The following is a 17697-nucleotide window of genomic DNA, read 5'->3' as shown; positions in this document are numbered from 1 at the left end:
GCATCTATTGAGATAATCATATGGTTTTTATTTTTCAATTTGTTAATGTGGTGAATTACATTGATTGATTTGCGGATATTGAAGAATCCTTGCATCCCTGGGATAAATCCCACTTGGTCATGGTGTATGATCTTTTTAATGTGTTGTTGGATTCTGATTGCTAGAATTTTGTTGAGGATTTTTGCATCTATGTTCATCAGTGATATTGGCCTGTAGTTTTCTTTTTTTGTGACATCTTTGTCAGGTTTTGGTATTAGGGTGATGGTGGCCTCATAGAATGAGTTTGGAAGTTTACCTTCCTCTGCAATTTTCTGGAAGAGTTTGAGTAGGATAGGTGTTAGCTCTTCTCGAAATTTTTGGTAGAATTCAGCTGTGAAGCCGTCTGGACCTGGGCTTTTGTTTGCTGGAAGATTTCTGATTACAGTTTCAATTTCCGTGCTTGTGATGGGTCTGTTAAGATTTTCTATTTCTTCCTGGTTCAGTTTTGGAAAATTGTACTTTTCTAAGAATTTGTCCATTTCTTCCACGTTGTCCATTTTATTGGCATACAACTGCTGATAGTAGTCTCTTATGATCCTTTGTATTTCTGTGTTGTCTGTTGTGATCTCTCCATTTTCATTTCTAATTTTATTGATTTGATTTTTCTCTCTTTGCTTCTTGATGAGTCTGGCTAGTGGTTTGTCAATTTTATTTATCCTTTCAAAGAACCAGCTTTTGGCTTTGTTGATTTTTGCTATGGTCTCTTTTGTTTCTTTAGCATTTATTTCTGCCCTAATTTTTAAGATTTCTTTCCTTCTACTAACTCTGGGGTTCTCCAATTCTTCCTTTTCTAGTTGCTTTAGTTGTAGAGTTAGGTTATTTATTTGACTTTTTTCTTGTTTCTTGAGGTATGCCTGTATTGCTATGAACTTTCCTCTTAGCACTGCTTTTATAGTGTCCCACAGGTTTTGGGTTGTTGTGTTTTCATTTTCATTAGTTTCTATGCATATTTTGATTTCTTTTTTGATTTCTTCTGTGATTTGTTGGTTATTCAGAAGTGTGTTGTTCAACCTCCATATGTTGGAATTTTTAGTAGTTTTTCTCCTGTAATTGAGATCTAATCTTAATGCATTATGGTCAGAAAAGATGCTTGGAATGATTTCGATTTTTTTGAATTTATCAAGTTTAGATTTGTGGCCCAGGATGTGATCTATCCTGGAGAAGGTTCCATGAGCACTTGAAAAAAAGGTGAAATTCGTTGTTTTGGGATGAAATGTCCTATAGATATCAATTAGGTCTAACTGATCTAATGTATCATTTAAAGTTTGCGTTTCTTTGTTAATTTTCTGTTTAGTTGATCTGTCCATAGGTGTGAGTGGGGTATTAAAGTCTCCCACTATTATTGTGTTATTGTTGATTTCCCCTTTCATACTTGTTAGCATTTGTCTTACATATTGCGGTGCTCCTATATTGGGTGCATATATATTTATAATTGTTATATCTTCTTCTTGGATTGATCCTTTGATCATTATGTAGTGGCCTTCTTTGTCTCTTTTCACAGCCTTTGTTTTAAAGTCTATTTTATCGGATATGAGTATTGCCACTCCTGCTTTCTTTTGGTCTCTATTTGCGTGGTATATCTTTTTCCAGCCCTTCACTTTCAGTCTGTATGTGTCCCTTGTTTTGAGGTGGGTCTCTTGTAAGCAGCATATAGAGGGGTCTTGTTTTTGTATCCATTTGGCCAGTCTTTGCCTTTTGGTTGGGGCGTTCAACCCATTTACGTTTAAGGTAATTATTGATAAGTATGATCCAGTTACCATTTACTTTATTGTTTTGGGTTCGGGTTTATACACCCTTTTCGTGTTTCCTGTCTAGAGAATATCCTTTAGAATTTGTTGGAGAGCTGGTTTGGTGTTGCTGAATTCTCTCAGCTTTTGCTTGTCTGTAAAGCTTTTGATTTCTCCTTCATATTTGAATGAGATCCTTGCTGGGTACAGTAATCTGGGCTGTAGGTTATTGTCTTTCATCACTTTAAGTATGTCTTGCCATTCCCTCCTGGCCTGAAGAGTTTCTATTGAAAGATCAGCTGTTATCCTTATGGGAATCCCCTTGTGTGTTATATGTTGTTTTTCCCTTGCTGCTTTTAATATTTGTTCTTTGTGTTTGATCTTTGTTAATTTGATTAATATGTGTCTTGGGGTGTTTCGCCTTGGGTTTATCCTGTTTGGAACTCTCTGTGTTTCTTGGACTTGGGAGATTATTTCCTTCCCCATTTTAGGGAAGTTTTCAACTATTATCTCCTCAAGGATTTTCTCATGATCTTTCTTTCTGTCTTCTTCTTCTGGGACTCCTATAATTCGAATGTTGGAGCGTTTCATGTTGTCCTGGAGGTCTCTGAGATTGTCCTCATTTCTTTTAATTCGTTTTTCTTGTTTCCTCTCTGAATCATTTATTTCTACCATTCTATCTTCTATTTCACTAATCCTATCTTCTGCCTCCGTTATTCTACTATTTGTTGCCTCCAGAGTGTTTCTGATCTCATTTATTGCGTTATTCATTATATTTTGACTCTTTTTTATTTCTTCTAGGTCCTTGTTAAACCTTTCTTGCATCTTCTCAATCCTTGTCTCTAGGCTATTTATCTGTGATTCCATTTTGATTTCAAGATTTTGGATCATTTTCACTATCAATATTCGGAATTCCTTCTCAGGTAGATTCCCTACTTCTTCCTCTTTGGTTTGGTTTGGTGGGCAACTCTCCTGTTCCTTTACCTGCTGAGTATTCCTCTGTCTCTTCATCTTGGTTATATTGCTGCGTTTGGGGTGGCCTTTTTATATTCTGGTAATTTGTGGAGTTCCCTTTATTATGGAGCTTCCGCACTGTGGGTGGGGTTCTATCAGTGGCTTGTCAAGGTTTCCTGGTTAGGGAGGCTTGTGTTGGAGTTCTGGTGGGTGTAGCTGGGTTTCTTCTCTCTGGAGTGCAGTGGAGTGACCAGTAATGGGTTATAAGACATCAAAGGTTGTGGAATAATTTTGAGCTGCCTATATATTGAAGCTCAGGGGAGTGTTCCTGTGTTGCTGGAGAATTTGAGCGGTATGTCTTGTTTTGGAACTTGTTGGCCCTTGGGTGGAGCTTGGTTTCAGTGTAGGTATGAAGGCATTTGATGAGCTCCTATTGCTTAATGTTCCATGAATTCAAGAGTTCTCTAATGTTTTCAGGCTTTGGATTTAAGCCTCCTGCTTCTGGTCTTCAGTTTTATTTTTACAGTAGCCTCTAGACTTCTCCATCTATACAGCACCGATGATAAAACATCTAGGTTAAAGATGAAAAGTTTCTCCACATTGAGGGACACTCAGAGAGGTTCACTGAGTTACAAGGAGAAGAGAAGATGGAAGGGGTAGTTAGAGGTAACTGGAATGAGATGCGGTGAGATCAAAAGAGGAGAGAGCAAGCTAGCCAGTAGTCACTTCCTTATGTGCGCTCTATAGTCTGGCCCGCTCAGAGGTATTTACGGAGTTATACAGGGAAGAGGAGAGGGAGGAAGTAGACAGAGGTGACCAGGAGGATAAGAGAGAGGAATGAGAAGGAGAGAGACAAATCCTGCCAGTAACCAGTTCCTTAGGTGTTCTCCACCGTCTGGAACACACAGAGATTCACAGAGTTGGATAGAGAAGAGATGGGGGAGAAAAGAGACAGAGGCCACCTGGTGGAGAAAAAGGAGAGTCCAAAGGAGAAGAGAGTGGTCAAGCCAGTAATCTCGCTCTCAGGTAAACTTGGGTAGTGAAGTTTGGGTTTTTAAATGTACGAAATTGACAACAAAAACCCTAAGAGCAAAGATTAAAAATCTAGAGTAGAGGTTGGACTTTCAAAAATACAATATTAAAGAAAAGAAGCAGAAGGAAAAAGGAGGAAAGAAAGATAGGAAAAAAAAAAAACAAGAATTATTAAAAAACAAACAAACAAAAAAAACAAAACAAAACAAAAAACCCAAAAAACAAAAAACCACCGAGGACCATCCAAAGGCTATATATTGTGTTTGCCTTAAAAAAAAAAAAAAAAAAAAAATTCTTTTTTTTTTTTTTAAATAGTAATAGTAGGTTATAGTAATAAAAATTAGAGGAGAAATGACTTAACAATTAAAAAAAAAGGTTAGAAAAAAAAGAAAAAAGAAAAAAAAAAGGAATGATTTTAAAAATAGTAAAAATATATCTGGCCCTTCTCTGATGTTTTGGGCCATGTGGGATCACTTCCAAGGTGGTTCCCTCTGTTTAACTTCTTCCGTTTGCTGGTTTTTTAGACTCACTAGTTCAGTCGCGCTGTGGGGAGGGGGGAGGGGGGATGCTGCAAACAAATAGCACTGTCGTGCGCACACAGTGTCTCCGCCCCACTTGAGCTGTCCCTTCTCGTGGCGCACAAACTGCACCGGCTCTACGATGCTCAGCCGGGAACCGTCTGGGGCCGGCCCTAGGCTGCGTGCACTTCCCCGGTCCAGGCCGCTCAGGTTCGGCGCTCAGGCTGCCCTCAGAGGCACAGATTCGGCTGGGACTGTGCTTTGTGCCCTTCCCAGGTCCGAGTAGCTCAGGAGTTTGGCGAGCGCGATCGCCGCGGCTTGTCACCTTTTCTGCCGCTGCTGCTCAGCTTTCTGGGTGGACCGCTGGCGTCCCCCGTGGGGCAGATTGTGACTGTCCAGCACCCCCAGAAGTCTTAGCAAAGAAGCCTGCTTGCAGTTAGGTAAGTAAAGTCTCTCCGGGTCTGCAATTGCCCCTTTCCAGTCCTTACGGCTCTGGCTGCCTGTCCCCGGCGGGGGATGGTCTGCAGCCGGCTTTTTCCGTTCCGTCCTTTGTTCTGTGCTCGGTCCTGGCGGTGTCTTATGTTCGAGCTTTTCGTGCGGTAGCTATCCCACAGTCTGGTTTGCTAGCGCAAGTTAGATCGTTCTGGTTGCGCGTGGGGCGTTCCTGCCCGATTCTTACAAAGCACTGCAGCCTGCGCCTCCCGCGCGTCCCTGCCCTGCCCCCACTTCCCAATGGCGGATGCAGGCGTCTGTCCTGCTTTTCCGCTGGGGGAGTTACTGTTGGGCTTGTAATCTCTTGGTGTTAATTATTTCTTTATTTTTCCTTCCTGTTATGTTGCCCTCTGTGTTTCCAAGGCTCTCCACAGACTCGGCAGGGAGAGTGTTTCCTGGTGTTTGGAAACCTCTCTTCTCAAAATTCCCTTCCCGGGACGGGCTTCCCTTCCCGGGACGGAGCTCCCTCCCCACCTCCTTTGTCTCCTTTTTCGTCTTTTATATTTTTTCCTACCTGTTTTTGAAGACAATGGTCTGCTTTTCCGGTTGCCTGATGTCCTCTGCCAGCCTACAGAAGTTGTTTTGTGGAGTTTGCTCGGCGTTGAAATGCTCTTTTGAGGAATTTGTGAGGGAGAAAGTGGTCTTCCCGTCCTATTCCTCCGCCATCTTTATGCTCCTCTCCGATTTAAGGCAATTTTGATGATGCACACACAAAACAAGATTTTTTAATGTGCTTCCCACTAGTTTGCCTCATAAGTTGTGAAAGCACGCTTGTTTCTTCTGTGACTGCCATGGTATGAATTCACAGGATGTTTGAAAGCATTAGTTATCCAAAATCAGTGTGTTCTTGAAAAGTTCTATAAATTAAACATCCAGTAGTCAAATCAGCGGAGAAGGCAATGGCACCCCACACCAGTACTCTTGCCTGGAAAATGCCATGGACGGAGGAGTCCGGTGAGCTGCAGTCTATGGGGTCGCTACTAGTGGGACACGACTGAGCAACTTTCACTTTTCACTTTCATGCATTGGAGAAGGAAATGGCAACCCACTCCAGTGTTCTTGCCTGGAGAATCCCAGGGATGGGGGGAGCCTGGTGGGCTGCTGTCTATGGGGTCGCACAGAGTCGGACACGACTGAAACGACTTAGCAGCAGCAGCAGTCAAATCAGGTTAAAAAGCACACAGGAGCAGGTATTATTTAAGGCCCCGATTCTGTGAATTGTCTTGAAAAAACAAGCCTTTTGTAAAGTAAACAATTAACCCGTGTTTTGATCTTCCTTGGCATATCTAAGTGCTCAAGAGCAGGACCCACCTGTATTTAATTTCTTTCTGGATGAGAAAAGAGCAAAAATAGTGGAAGTGGATTGAAATAGCCCAAATCAGAACAGGTAGTTGAAACCACACTGTGAAATCAGAGTTGGATCTGGGGGAGGAGTGAGGATAGCCAGATGAGACTAGTTGCCTAGGGTGCCTGAGGGAGAGTGTGAAGTGGATGTTGGCAGCAACAGAACAAGTTCCTGTAGTTAGAGCAAGGCTGGTGCTCAGGAATAATAGCCTTGCATCTGGCAGGGTTTTAGGAGGTTGGTTTGTGGGAGCTCTGAGCCCCCAGAAAACTGTCACCAGCCCTTGGGCTAATCATTAAGATCAGCGTTTCTGCTTCCATAGGTTGCAAACACAATGGACTTTCTCAATGTGCAGATAGTATTGTTAGTCGCTAAGCTGTGTTCAACTCTTTGCAACCCCATGGACTCCTGCCAGGTTCCTCCATCCAGAATTCTCCAGGCAAGAATGCTGGAGTGGGTTAGCCATTCCCTTCTCCAGGGGATCTTCCCGACTCAGGAATCAAACCCAGGTATGCTGCGTTACAGGCAGATTCTTCAACATCTGAGCCGCCATAACACCTATCACTTGCATAATAGTTTGCAAATATTTTTAGAGAGCTATTTTCCATGAAGTCTCTCTTATGACCCTGTCAGTCTCTAGTACCTTAGTGTGAATGTGTTTATCAGGTCACTGAAATACACACTGACCATCAGATTGTGGGAAAAGATAGGAAAGGCAAAGAAGAAAGTGAAGTAAGGAATTGTATATCATTTACACACCAGTCAGCTTTCTCTAAGTGATAGGCAGTGCACAGGCATGAAACAAGCATAATCCTATCTACTTGCACGCAATGCATAGCTTCTTAAAAGAGAGCAATATTCAACTAATAAATATATAGTACTTAACAACAAAGTGTGCCAAGCGTGGAGAGTGTTGATCAGGCAAGGTCTCTGAAGGAGCAGTCTTTAATCTGAGATTTGAATAGTAATGTGCACTTAACATGTGCTCAGATCTACACTGTGCTGTGCTATGCTTAGTTGCTCAGTCGTGTTCAACAATTTGCAACCCCATGGTTGTAGCCGGCCAGGCTCCTCTGTTGATGGGGATTCTCTGGGCAAGAGTACTGGAGTGGATTGCCATTCCCTCCTCCAGATCTGCACTAAGAGGTGCTGTTAGTATCCACATCCATTGTCCATTACTATTGTCCATATTCTGTAGATGGAGAAACAAAGTTATCAGGAGGTTATAAGACTGTCCAAGGTCATACATTCTAGTAAATAATGAATCTGAACCAGGTCTGTGCTTTACTGAGCTTACCCATGCACACGGCTGCCTCACAAGGAAATAGATATACACAGCAGTCTGGCAAGTCACTGAAGCAGAGAAATCAAAAGATAAACCTCCAACTCTTAAGTCTTGCATAGAACCTTCAAGCAGTAAATAAAACCACAGCATCATCACAGTTGATACTACTGGTTATAAGATTCATGAACTCTAACTGTACAAGTTGTCTGAAAATGTGCTTACTAGAAGGACAGAAATGCTGTGTGTGACCCCTGAGTAGGAAGTCATCTAAAGCTGGAAATTCCATTACCTCATTCAAAGTGAACCAGCCTTTATCTTATTTTGATAGAGACCAAGGACAGTGAGACAAGAGAAGAAAAATTAACATGGAAAAATTAACATATTATATATGACACTTCTTGCATGTAAGATTGTTTAATTGTGTTCAGCTATTTAGGATAATTATATCTAATCACATAATTCCTGTAAATTGGTGAAGTGACATAATTTAGATGTTTAACAAGAAATGTAGATTAAATAATTATAACATATAGCTGTAATTTATGGATAATGACAGCCAAATTTTAAACTTTGCAAAATAGTGTGATTGAGCCTTCATAGAGATGTCTCACCATTTCAGTTTCCTATTTCTGACCAAGTGCAACAGCTTTGAAAGCTACATAATATAAACGCAAGGTCTTCCCTCTGTTTCTAGGATATCCTAAATATAGAGTGCTTAAGAGACTACTGTGGTTTTAGCCTCTTCCCAGGAATTTAATATGAAATGAACTGCCTTAGAAGGAATTCAGGACTCCAGCTGTTTCTTGAGTGAAGTGACCATTGGGAAACCTGGAAACTGTGCCCAAGCAATGGTGACTCTGACCCAGGATCTCTCATTCATATATTAATTGTTAAGTTCTGCACTGCATATGTATCAGTGACCATTATGTATGCTTTGTTGTGCCCCTAATGAGTGCTAGCCATTTGGTAGGAAGTGAAAAAGTTGGCTTAAAGCTCAACATTCAGAAAACGAAGATCATGGCATCTGGTCCCATCATTTCATGGGAAATAGATGGGGAAACAGTGGAAGCAGTGTCAGACTTTATTTTGGGGGGCTCCAAAATCACTGCAGATGGTGATTGCAGCCATGAAATTAAAAGACGCTTACTCCTTGGAAGAAAAGTTATGACCGACCTAGATAGCATATTGAAAAGCAGAGACATTACTTTACCAACAAAGGTCCGTCTAGTCAAGGCTATGGTTTTTCCTGTGGTTATGTATGGATGTGAGAGTTGGGCTATGAAGAAGGCTGAGCACTGTAGAATTGATGCTTTTGAACTGTGGTGTTGGAGAAGACTCTTGAGAGTCCCTTGAGCTGAAAGGAGATCCAACCAGTCCATTCTGAAGGAGATCAGCCCTGGAATTTCTTTGGAGGGAATGATGCTGAAGCTGAAGCTCCAGTACTTTGGCCACCTCATGTGAAGAGTTGACTCATTGGAAAAGACTCTGATGCTGGGAGGGATTAGGGGCAGGAGAAGACGGAGACAACAGAGGATGAGGTGGCTGGATGGCATCACTGACTCAATGGACATGAGTCTGAGTGCACTCTGGGAGTTGGTGATGGACAGGGAGGCCTGGCATGCTGCGATTCATGGGGTCACAGAGTCTGACACGACTGAGCGACTGAACTGAACTGAACTGAACTGAGAGTCCAAGACAGCCAAGAAAAGAGAGGAGATGAGTAAGTGGGGCAAATGCAACATTGTTAAGTCTTCCAAGAGAACAAGTAAGATAAGAGTCTTTCAACAGGGAACTCTTGGAGATTTTCATGAGGACCTATAGTGATGTATTGAATGTCAAGACCAGAAGGAGTAGTTGGGAAGCAATTCAGAGGTGAACCAGAGAAAGCACTTCTTTTAGGAAATTTCATAGTGAAGTAGAAGAGTGAAATCAGAGAAGAGGGTATCTAGTGTGGCAGATTCATGTCAATGTATAGCAAAACCAATACAGTATTGTAAAGTAAAATAAAGTAAAAATAAAATTAAAAAATTTAAAAAAAAGTAATAAAGGAGACTGCTGTCTTCCCCTTAGCCCAGTGGGACAGTGTATTTCAACCCCAATGGGAAGTATAATTTACGTAGAAGTAAAGACACAAGTTGATAGACTCAGTGAAGTAAGTTGGGGCACTTTCCTGTGATGGCTTCCATCTGTTTATAAAGTTCCTCTGATGACTGAGCAAAGAGTTGAAGGAACCAAAACTTCACACTGAACAGCAGAGAGCAGGCAAATGTTTAACCATGAGAAGCAGGAGTAGGGACTGATACAGAATTTCATCCTCTTGTCCTCGTTCAGGGCTAAGTTAAGGCTGTTGACCATGATTGCAGTGTGCGTGCGCAGGTGTGAAGGCCAAGAGCGGGACTGATACCCAGTTACGGCTTTGCCACCCAAGTGGGTAGGGATATCAAGAAATCTGGGAAAAGGGAAGTTGGGGTTGTAGATGGACCTTGGACTTTAATCGGGAGAGGAGAAGAAGTGAAGCACAGAAGGAGCCAATAGAGATGTAAAGGATTCTGAGGACAGGAAATTCTGAGGCAATCCAAATTCGAGTATGTTTGAAAACTGAGGGGCAGAACTGAAACACTGAGAATATAGTTAGAGTGAAGAATGACTGAAGCTATTATATCAGAACTCAGCCAGAATGGAAGTGGCCCCTAGGAATGAGGACAGAAGATAGCCCCTAAGAGAGAGTGTTTCTAAGAAGGCTGACTCTCCTGGTTTTCATAGGTCTTTCAGAAACCACAGTGTATCCTCAGCCAATTCCTTAGAAAATAATATACATTCAGGAAGTGTGCATGACTTTTAAAGATGTTAAACTTAAGTTTCTGACACATTATTAGCATGAAAATATTATATGTAAGTTCCTGATACCAATGCCTTTTCAATAATAAAATTATGTATTAATAAACTGTGGTTAAGAATCAAAATTATATAAAAATTGAATAATCCCAAATGGAGACCACTGCTCCTGTACACTGCCATCTATACAAAAATGAAACAAAACAGTGGCTTTGTAATGTCTGAATCTTAATAGGTAGAAGCTAAAGAAGAAAAGATCAATTAGTCAAAAATAAATAGCTGATGTCAAAAAAAATAAAAAGCTGATATTAGAAGAAAGGAAATAAAATCTGAGTATGGTAATGTACATGAGTGGCATGAGGGAAGAATCATTAATTTTTAAACCAAATGAACATATTTCTGAAATGTGATAATAAGCAAATGATAAAACCAAAACCATTTGTCTGACCATCATTGAAACATAGAGAATATGTTAAAAATTATTACAGAGTACATAATTATCAATGACTTAGAATTCCTCCTTCCTTATACTTTGATAATTCACCACACTGAAAGTGAACTTAAGCTCTATTTTTCATTTTTTATTATTTTCTAATTCTTTAGAATTTGGCTTATGGTTCCTAAGATGAAAATTACTTCTTGGCAAATGATCATGATTAAAATGATTATCATTTTATAGTAGAACTTGTGATTGCGGCTTTCAACTTGTAAATCAGAATGATTTTGTTGTTGTTCAGTTGCTTAGTCATATCCAACTCTTTTGTGACCCCATGTACTACAGCATACCAGGTTTTCCTGTCCTTCAGTCAGTCAGTTCAGTTCAGTCACTCAGTCGTGTTCGAGTCTTTGCGACCCCATGAATTGCAGCAGGCCAGGCCTCGCTGTCCATCACCATCTCCCGGAGTTCACTCCAACTCATGTTCATCAAGTCGGTGATGCCATCCAACCATCTCATCCTCTGTCGTCCCCTTCTCCTCCTGCCTCCAATCCCTTCCAGCATGAGAGTCTTTCCCAATGAGTCAACTGTTCGCATGATGTGGCCAAAGTACTGGAGTTTCAGCTTTAGCATCACTCCTTCCAAAGAACACCCAGGGCTGATCTCCAGAATGGACTGGTTGGATCTCCTTGCAGTCCAAGGGACTCTCAAGAGTCTTCTCCAACACCACAGTTCAAAAGCATAAATTCTTTGGCACTCAGCCTTCTTCACAGTCCAACTCTCACATCCATACATGACCACAGGAAAAACCATAGCCTTGACTAGACGGACCTTTGTTGTTGTCCTGTCCTTCACCGTCTCCCAAACTCACGTCCATTGAATTGGTGATGCCATCCAACTATCTCATCCTCTGTCATTCCTTTCTCCTCCTGCTCTCAGTCTTTCCAAGAATCAGGGTCTTTTCCAATGATCAGGATAATCAGAATGATAAGAGGAATATAAAGGCAAATAAGTGTCTGTACCCATATGTGCGTGCTTATATGTGTGTAAATGTGCACACACATGTATGACTTATGTACATATGTTTCTTTACATATAGGCCAAGGACTTAGTGACACTGATTTCTTTGCAAAGAGTTAGCAGTCATGACTGAATTATGTGCACTTTAATTATATGGCCTTCCAAGTAAAATTTCTGGAGAAACCATAACCATGTAATTCTCATTTGTATTTAAGTCATGATGTGTAATCCAACAATAGTCCATGTGAAAATGGTTTCTTAAAAGTTATAAAATCATTGGTATTCTCAGTGAGAAAATTAAAGATAATTTTAAGAGACAGCATTACCACAGTTCCCGAAATTTCTTTCTTTTTATTTCATGGTCATGTTGAATACAAGGCAAGAAAGGAACAAAGTGCCTACCTGAACAGAGCATACTTTAAGTCATATTCAGAAAAGGAAAGAAGTCCCCAGTTTCTGTGTTTCAGAGACTGCCCAAGAAAAGCCATCATGGCTGAAATCGGGGGCAAGAGAAGCAGCATGGCTGGCATTATTCTTAGCTCTGTTTTTCACGTAACCATACTGTTTCCTCCGAGTGGCTGAGCAAAAGAATGGCTTACGCCTGTTCTGACAGCTCATTTGGAACACATAAAAGCCATCCTCATCAGGATGAGAAAATTACATCACTGATAAGTCAAACTTCTGTACCATTTGGATCCTAGTGTCTAGATAGAAAATGTGGCATTTTTAGACATTAAGACTATTTCTGATTCTTTTGAATTCCTCTAAGAGCAATTGGGTCTGATGCGATGGGTTTTTCCCTTATCTCCCGGGCTATGAAGAGCTCTTTTATCATCCCTGCCTTCAAGTTGGCAGAGTCCCTGGAATAGGTCAGAAAAAGCTTCCACAGATTTTTTTATATTATAGCATTGTTAGCTAAATTAATCCTTTTGCCTAGACTTTTTTCCCCTGAAGAGAAATTCTGTAAAGTTAATTGGAGTCTCAGGAAAAGAGCTAACAAAAGGCAGAACTTCAGCTGGGTCAAACAGGCATATTATCTCAAAACCTAAAAGATGAATTATGAGGGCGGATACTTGCTTTTTAATACAATTGAATTCTGAAAGAAAACAATGCGTCTTGTCCATTTCTTTTTCCTCAAGATAAGACAGCTCATGAACATTTGGAGGGGAATACTTTTTTATCTTATTATTCAGGATCCATAGTGAGAGGAATTATATAACTTGTCATAAATCTAGTAAGTATTTTATTAGACATATTAAATCTAATAGGTTATTAAGTATTTTACTCAGGAACCTCTCCTCTAGCTTAAACACCATGTTCCAAAATTGTATAAAAATGTTTCCTAGTCTCTCTTATAAGGAAACAGAGAAACAAATAGTTTTTTTCATTGTGAATTGTTAGCCATCCTATTTATAATATCCATAAGCACAATCTTGACACTAGAAACATCCTACTATTTTTTAAAACTATTTTATTATATTCTAGTATAAGGTCTTGTGTATCCATTAAACTGCTTTCTTGTATATTTCAAACACTATGACTTTAGATACATAAATTTCTCATTTCTTATTAATTTGTTAAATATTAAATTGTTATTTTAGTGTAATTGTTGTATGTTTGCCTCATTGTTATACATTGAACAAATAGCTTTAGGAAGTAAATATACATTTTAAAATTTATACTCACATATGAATGTATGATATGGATTTGTCACCCTATGGGGCTTCCCAGATGGTACTAGTGGTAAAGAACCCGTATGCCAACGCAGGACAGGTAAAAATACAGGTACGATCCCTGGGTTGGCAAGATCCCCCGGAAAAGGGCATGGCAACCCACTCCAGTATTATTCCCTGGAGAATCCCAGGGACAGAGGAGCCTGGTGGGCTACAGTCCATGGGTTCACAAGAGGCGGACAGTACTGAAGCAACTTAACAGGCACCCACAGGCGCACTGAACTTGATCAGAAAGGATACGCTTTTAACTAATGTGGCCACTAGATGGCACTGATCTGCCTTTGGAAACTGCCAGCTTTCAAAGGAAAAAAAAAACCAAAAAACAAAAAAACTTAATCAACAAATATAACTCTTTTCTTAACCAATAAACTTTTAAGTGTGCGATGAGTTTTTAATATTAACAAATATGATTAAAAAGTAGTTCAGTTCAGTTCAGTCACTCAGTAGTGTCCGGCTCTGCGACCCCATGGACTACAGCACGCCAGGCTTTCCTGTCCATCATCAACTCCCGGAGCTTACTCAAACTCATGTCCATCCAGCCGGTGATGCCATCCAACCATCTCATCCTCTGCCGTCCCCTTCTCTTCCCACCTTCGATCTTTCCCAGCATCAGGGTCTTTTCCAATGAGTCAGTTTTTCGCATCAGGTGGCCATATTATTGGAGTTTCAGCTTCAGCATCAGTCCATTCAATAACTATTCAGGACTGATTTCCTTTAGGGTTGACTGGTTTGACCTCCTTGCAGTCCAAGGGACTCTCAAGAGTCTTCTCCAACACCACAGGAAACTAAGAGTTCAATGTTGAATTTGAAAATTCATCCTTGCCAATCTTCATAAGTATCTCTTTTAAAAAGTGTTCATTCCTTTTTCCAATTTTGAGTCACTATTGGTCCCAGAGTAAAATTTTTAAGTTACTTAATATAGGCCAAGTTATGCAAATTTGTCTATCAACTTTTTTTTTTTTTCAGAGAAGGAATTTGTTGGCTTTCTCTTTTAGCTACCCATTACAAATCTTAAGGTAAAATATGATTCCTTGCTTGCATCATGTTTACTTGACTTTGGTTCCGTATTACTTTTTAGACAGGAAGATAATTTTTATCTGACACAAAAATGCATAGTAAGAACATTCCATTATTTTTTAAAAAACAGACATGTTATTCTTCCCAATAGAAATATTAGAAATATTTTCGTCAGTTCACTGAGCTTTAATTTGCCCTTATGTGGACTAATGAAGTTAAATGCAATACGGTAAATTAGTTTGAAATATAACATGTCCATTAAATACCACAATGCTTTGGACTAACAAAGAATCTATATCAAGGTGCACGGTCCCAGAAAGGTTCATCAAAATTACCTGTAGAGTTTCTTAAAAGTATAGAAACACAGACTCCACTAAATACCTCTTTACTGGATTGGAAGATGTTTGATGCAAATATGACATCTGTACTGGTTAAAGGCCTTAAATATAGTGTTTTAGTTTGCAGCCAGAGATGAAAACTATTATTCTTAAAGAGGAAATTTGATTCAAGAGCATGATCTTACTTAAACACCCAGCACCATAGCTCAGCACACTGGAATCTGGAGCCAGCTTGCTTCTACTCTGCTACTTATGAGTTCTGTGACATGTGTGCTCAGTTAATAGTGTCCAACTCTGTGCAAACCTATGGACCATAGCCCACCAGGTATCTCTGCCTATGGAAGTCTCAAGGCAAGAATACTGGAGTGGGTTGCCATGCCCTCCTCCTAGGCATATTTACTCTTGTAAAAATATAGTTGCCCTCTATATTGATAAGCTAAAAGTTTATAAAAATTTATATTACTTTGCTATATCTATTTTTATTTTATTTTTATTTTACATCGAGTGAGAGTCACATGGATTAAATTGTATAAAGAAAAGAATGAAGACAGTGAGGTAACAATTTAAAAGAAACACATAAAATCTTCATAAATTATTTAGCAAACTTCTGGAGTTACCAAGAAATTAGTCACATTGAAAATTAAGTATGGATAATGAAGAATTGATTACAGATCTTTTTCTTTTTTTCCATTGTCATGTTTATTTCATAAGTCCTATTGGAAAAGTAAAAAAAGGAAAATTAAATGTGTTCTATTTATAAGGGATTTATATTCTGATGTGATCATCAAGGCATGGGCCAATATCATAAAATTAAGACTATAGCTAGACTTTTCTTAAAATAAGCATTTAGTAATTAAACCTTACTGAAATTTGAAGTTGGGATCATATGGACTCCCTCCAAAACTCTCTCAGAGCACATGTATCATAATCTCTTATTCTATTGTCTTGGGTGCTACTGCCATGGAGTCCAGAAGTATTCCACAATTTCCTTTGCCTGAAATTATCCTTCTTTTTTAATCTAGTGATTAAAGTTCTCTCATTCAAACTTAGTCCAAGTATCACCAACTCCATAAATCTTTCCAACTGTCCTATAAACCACTTACTCTGAAGGCCACCAATCCCTCTGTTTTTAGGCCTTTGGGGTTATTATATTAATACTTTGTAGGGCTAAGGTGATATAGCTGTGATGTCTCCAATTGTATTATAAGCTATAGAGAACAAAGAACCATGACTGCTATAGTGTGATATTTTTAGCCCTGGCATGATGGAGCCTCTTAATCAGAATTTATGATGCTGATTTTTCTTTCTCTTTGTTGTTTTTTTAGTTGCTAAGTTATATCTGACTCTTTTGTGACCCCATGAACTGTAGCCCGCTAGGCTCCTCTATCCATGGGATTTCCCTGGAGTGGGCTGCCATTTCCTCCTCCAGGGGATCTTCCCGACACCAGGATGGAATCTGCGTCTCTTGCACGGGCAAGGGGATTCTTTACCACTGGAGCCACCTGGGAAACCCCTTCTTTCCCTTTAGGGCTTTCTTATAACCCTAGACATATTGATATGTATAATACTGGAAAAGTCTAGATTGAGATTTGGATAACTTTTCTCATGGTTTACTCAGTAGATTGAGTAATGAGTAACTAGAATGAAGCAGAAAGTTTGACCCGTCGGAATCATGGAAATTTGGTCATTAAAACTCTTTAAACAGTATCAGCACCAACCACCAATGCAGTAATAAGAAATACTTTGAAACAATTCTTATACAGACAGAAAATGAACCAACTGTAATTTATGTGTATATGTGTACTTACAACTATGTAGTTTTAAAGATCAACTCTGTTATCAAAGAATGAAAACATTATATTTGAAGTAATATCTTGGTTTTGAAGCTCAGTCGATAAATGAGTTAAGCAGCTTTTTTTTTTTTACCTTGTTCATTTCATGATATTCATTCTCTAGAATTTAGCCATTTAAAAAAAAAAAAGAAAAGCAGACTAAAAGCAGAAAGGCTCATTTTGACTTTTAAATTATAGGAACAAAATATGTTTTTGATATTTATCAAGGAGTTAACTGAGTGATTCATTTGCTGTTTCATCATTATATTGTTATAGCATGTTGATGTGTGATTTAGTTTCCATTAACTGTTGCTAGAAGATTAATCTAGTTTAAGATGCTGACTAGGCAAGCAAAATGTTCACTCACTGCAAGCATTTTATAATTAACTCAGCAGCACAGATAAATAAAGAGGCAATCTTATAGTAACACAGAGGACATGATGTGACTGGTTTCTGAAGAAACACATTTTAAATAGCAATTCATTGATTTATAGGTGGATACTTGTAAGGAGAGGGAAAAAACTTTTCGCTTGATATTAAACTATGACATGTTGTCCAAACTTGCAGTATTCCTTAATTTTCATGATCAAAAATATGTTGGAGACAATAAAATACATGCTGAATAGCACAGTGCATTTCTAATTTGTAATGGCGAAATATATAATCATTCATGTTCTTTCCATGTGCAAGAAGGAGACTGCTATTCCACTCTTAAAATTATAGACCAAATTTAAGAAAGGAGATACTTAAATTATCACATTTCTGAAATTTTTCTCCTTTTTCAAAATGGAAAATGGGTTACAAATATGCAGGTGATATTAAATGTGCAGTGAGACTTCTATCATGAGAAAATACAACTAAAGCATACCCAGACACACCTTGGATTCCAATACATGTGTTGAAATCCCCAGACAGATTTACAAGAGCAAAATGTATTATCTGGGAAATCGGTAAATGGAGAACTTCCCCAATCACAAAGCACTATTGGCTTCAAACTATTCTTAGGATAACCAATTATGGCCTCTTGGGATATCAGTCATTCTTTCCAAACCAAATCCAAATAGGAGACAGAGAATGTACTCAAGTAGCACCTTCCC

The sequence above is a fragment of the Capricornis sumatraensis genome, chromosome 1 (assembly GCF_032405125.1).
Source record: "Capricornis sumatraensis isolate serow.1 chromosome 1, serow.2, whole genome shotgun sequence".
Lineage (NCBI taxonomy): Eukaryota > Metazoa > Chordata > Mammalia > Artiodactyla > Bovidae > Capricornis > Capricornis sumatraensis.
This window is presented reverse-complemented; position numbering follows the sequence as displayed.